At 37.7% G+C, this 4717-nt stretch overlaps 1 pseudogene; it reads right to left on the bottom strand.

The window, feature by feature from the left end:
- Positions 1-3628: 3628 nt before the first annotated feature.
- On the bottom strand, positions 3629-4014 carry LOC107522737 (large ribosomal subunit protein eL27-like; annotated as a pseudogene).
- Positions 4015-4717: the final 703 nt, after the last annotated feature.

Genomic DNA, 4717 nt, shown 5'->3' with positions numbered 1-4717 from the left:
TTTAAATCAACATTTCTGTACCTGGGGGTTGAGAAATTCTATTAATAGGAGCAACTATCTATAGACACTCTCAAGGGTAGGAGAGAAATGTTTTCCCTTAAATCAAGTCTGCTTCTCATTCTTATTTGAGAAGCAACACACTGCCCCCTCATATTCTAAGATGAAGTCAGATAGATAAGATTTTATAGGATTTTTTTTTTGCTTTGTTTTTCTTTAGGAAAAAAGTATTAACCCCAAATTTCTTGGTAGTGCATTAGTTTTTCACCTTTTTTAAGTAGGTAGGAGATCAGTCGGTCCCATCCCCCCACCCCCCAGCAATGACTCGCTGTTGGTAAGGGAGAAACCATTAACTCTGAGGGTATGGGGATTCTGGGGTGTCATCCTGTCTGAGATACTATCTCATATCTAATATTCTTTCCTTAAAAAATGTCAATTCTGGCTATCTATAAACTTCATATAATTTTCTCTAGGACCAACTTTGTAAATACTTAAGTATTTTATTTATTCATTTTTATCTTTGACATTTTTTTTTATTTTTCCACTTTATTAAAAGGGTTAGTGGTTTACAGTACAGTTATTGATACATGGGTGCGACCTCTCTTGTATCTAAATCCTTATTCTTTACAGTCTTTCTGCTTCTATTTTTCTTGCTATGTAGGGATAGCTAGCCTCCCATGTTTTTTCCAGCTATAAAGATATAAGTAAGCTCAGGGGAGTTATTTTAAAAGGAAATAACTTCAGTAGCCATACTAATCAGTGTGGACTTATTTATATGGGAAAACAGAGTTCAGAAAGAAGTGTCATTTAACACTCTCCTAAACATTCTGATCTCTGGGGATTTAGGAAATAAAATGGGAATTTTGTTGTCACAGTTATCTTTCAGACTTTATAGACTTGATCAAATGCCTATGGTTTCCAGCACAATTTCTTTCTTTTAAAATATATTTTAGTTTTATTTATTTTTAATAGAGACACAGAGACATTGAGAGGGATGGAGTAAGTAGGGAGAGAAAGAGATACCTGCAGAACAGGTTCACCACTTATAAAGCTTTTTCCTTGCAGGTGGGGACTGGAGCTTGAACCTGGGTCCTTGTGTACACTGTAATAGGCACTCTACCATGTGTGCCATCAGTCATTCCCTCAGCACAATTTCTAATTTAAAAATTGCATTTCTTCTTTTAAACAATCAAGTTTTTTCTTATTAGAAAAAATAGACATGTTAATACATCAGTAAGTGTAATCTAATGGGCAACTTTATGAACTGTAAGCTAGAATGGTGAACATACATGTGTTTGAAGACCTCAACATTTTAATGTAAGTTTATGTTTTCTGCCATGATACTGTCCAGCTTTGGCTTATGGTGGTGCTGGAGACTGAACCTGGGACATTTGCTGCCTCAGGTATGGAAGTTTACTGTGTAAACCATATTATCGCTCTGGCATCAAGTCCACTGTTTTAACCTGTGAGCCAACTGAACTAAGTAAGTAACCTCTATGACTCTTTTGAGAATGAAGAAATAAAATAGCCCTGGATGCAGAACATACTGGTCTATCTAAATGATGACCAAGCAAACTCTATCCCATGTGAAATATCATGTATTTTATTTAGCACAAATATTTGCATTTACAACATCAGGTGATGAGGCTATCTATGTCTACATAAAAAATATTTGATTAAGTAATTTATGGTGTCTTTGTTATGTCTTTCTACTTGCTTGCTGTACTTAAGTCACTGCATACTGTTGTGTGTTTTTACTTTAAGGTATACATTTTCCCTTAACTTATGGATATATGTATACCCCACTAGGGAAAGACAGAAACAAGCTGGAAGTATGGGTTGACTTGTCAACAAATAAACTGTGTGATATAAAAGTGATGCCAAGATAATTATTAGCAGGAGTAAACCATGGGAATAATCTTCTCAGAATGGATTATTGGAGGAAATAATACTTCAGCTGAGATTAGAAGAATGAGGGAGGCATATGGAAGACAGAAGTTCTAGCTGGAAATCATCAAGTGTTATATACATCCAAAATTACTGAGTGAAGGAGTCTGGTGGTATTTCAAGTTTTGGTTGAATGCTGTTGTAAAGAGTAGTGTTTATATCTGAATAGTGTGTATACAAATAATGAGTGTATTGAAAGTAGAATTTAAAGTTGTTAATATTTATATGCATGGAAAATAAAATAATAATACTCCATGCCAATAAGCTACCTAAATTGGCAAGAACTCTCTCTTCCATCCCTTCTCCTCCCCTCTCCCTCCCTTCCCCTCTTCTCCTCTTTGTTGTGATGCAGTATACCCATTAACCATAGGAAGTATGGACACAGTGCTTGCCTGACTTCAGCCTTGGCTACAGAGCATAGTGATCTGCACAAACACACAATGAACTGTGGGTGGATCCAGTATGTGCAAATGCACAAAACATGTGAGTGGACTGAACAAACTTAAAAGCACAGCCAGCCCGAAGTCTGCTCTATCTTAGGCTGCTGCTTCTTCTCCTGCTCAGACGCATCTCGACTGAGGCAGTTTGAGGTGCCCGCCATGGCTGCTTCTCCTGAAAACTGAACATGTGTGACTCAGCTAGCCAGTAAACTCTAAGCCTCCTCTACAGCTATGAGTAACCAATACCTCGGCTAATAATTGTTTATCTCATGGGACTGAACTTTCAATAATTACTCATGGACTTTATGGACCTAGTGTATTCTTAACCCCTAATGATAATTGCTTATTTGCAGTACCTAAACTAATGTCCTATACCTGTATACTGTCCTATTAAAACCGTGATTCCTTTAAACCTACTCCCAGCTGCCCCTTAGCCAAATCCATTATGTGCCACAGCCAAAGCCCCTTTTAAATTTAGTTACAAGACCTCTTTTCTTTTCTTTTGCTACCAAGGTTATCACTGGGTCTGCAAGAAGCAAAAGTTCTCTGTACAAGCAATCAGAGACAATCTGCATGTAAAAGCTTAACTTATGTTATTGTGTATGTCATTGTTAACTAGAGTGTAGATTAGCAAAACTTTAAATTCTGGGAAAATCTGGAAGCTGGGGTTGATAATAAATTGTCAGAATTTCTTTACATCAACTCAAGTGTCAACCAAGTAAATAGCTTTCCAAGATAAATATCTCAAATATTGGCCAGAAAGTGGAGCATGTATCCAGAACAGGCCTGTGAAGTTGCTACCACAGATGTGGCTGGCAAAGTAAGAGCAGGACTCAACACTCCCCATTCATGATCATTTCAGCCAATCTCCTTCAGGCAAAACTTCCTTAACACTGTCACCACTTAGAGTGGCCATATGCCTCCTCCAGCTTTTCCATCCCCATACATGATGATAGATGACAACATTTAGGGCCATTGCTTAATTCCAGCTTTGTTTTCCATTTGCATACAAACTTTAAGGGATTATGTTTGAGTGAATTAAATTTAAAAAGTCTAGAGATACAGAATATAAGGTCATAAGGTTTACTTACCTTGTCATTTGGCTTCATACATGGCTGGGTTTGGGGAGAAAGGATTTGAGTTAGACAGAACATATGCTAAGGTCCTGGGCAGGACGTAGGTAGCATGGAGACTTTCATTTTTTTTTTCTTTAACTTTAAATGACTGGAATGAAACATCTAAAATCATAGCTTTTGGAAGAACTATTTGTTATTGCCGGTCTTGTACCTCTACTCAAGCCTGACTTCTGCCTCTCTACAGGTATTGCTTTTTTAAGAGCTGGATTTCAGAAGAAATTGTTGACAACAATTTTGTCCAAGGGATATCCACAGAGGTGATTGTAATTATAAACTTTCATGAAAGACTTGATCTTTGACCTCTTGGTGATTTTCTTCTTGCCCATGGCAATTGTCATTTTGTGTGGATAATGGTCAATCCTAGCCACCAGAGCATGGCTGTATGGGTGGTCTGAGGTGCCATCATCAATGTTCTTCATGATGACGGCTTTGAGTCCAGGGTAGAGTCTGGCCAAGACCAACATCGTTTTCCTGGGTTTCATAAACTTGCCCATTTTGACAGCAGCTACCGGGGCCTGCAACAAAAAGGAAGAACTAACCAGCATGGAGACTTAAAAAAAAAAATTATTATCTTTATTGGTTAGAGACAGCTATAAATTGAGAGGGAAGAGAGAGAGAGAGAGAGAGAGAGAGAGAGAGAGAGAAGAAGGGGAGTGGTTTGGAGAACTTTTTTTTTTAGATTCTTACTATTTTTATTTAGTTTTTTTCTTTTTTTTTAATTGGGGAAATAATGTTTTACATTCAACAGTAAGTACAATAGTTTGTACATGCATAACATTCCCCAGTTTCCCATATAACAATACAACCCCCACTAGGTCCTCTGAATCCTTCTTGGACCTGTATTCTCCCCACCCACCCACCCCAGAGTCTTTTACTTTGGTGCGATATGCCAATTCCATTTCAGGTTCTACTTCTGTTTTCTTTTCTGATCTTGTTTTTCAACTTCTGCCGAGAGTGAGATCATCCCATATTCATCCTTCTGTTTCTGACTTATATCACTCAACATGATTTTTTCAAGGTCCATCCAAGATGGCCTGAAAATGGTGAAGTCACCATTTTTTACAGCTGAGTAGTATTCCATTGTGTATATATATATACCACAACTTGCTCAGCCACTCATCTGTTGTTGGACACCTGGGTTGCTTCCAGGTTTTGGCTATTACAAATTGTGCTGCCAAGAACATATGTGTACACAGA

This window comes from Erinaceus europaeus, chromosome 1, assembly GCF_950295315.1.
Source record: "Erinaceus europaeus chromosome 1, mEriEur2.1, whole genome shotgun sequence".
Classification (NCBI taxonomy): Eukaryota; Metazoa; Chordata; class Mammalia; order Eulipotyphla; family Erinaceidae; genus Erinaceus; species Erinaceus europaeus.
The sequence above is the reverse complement of the archived record's forward strand: the minus strand, read 5'-3'. Positions and strand labels throughout refer to the sequence as shown.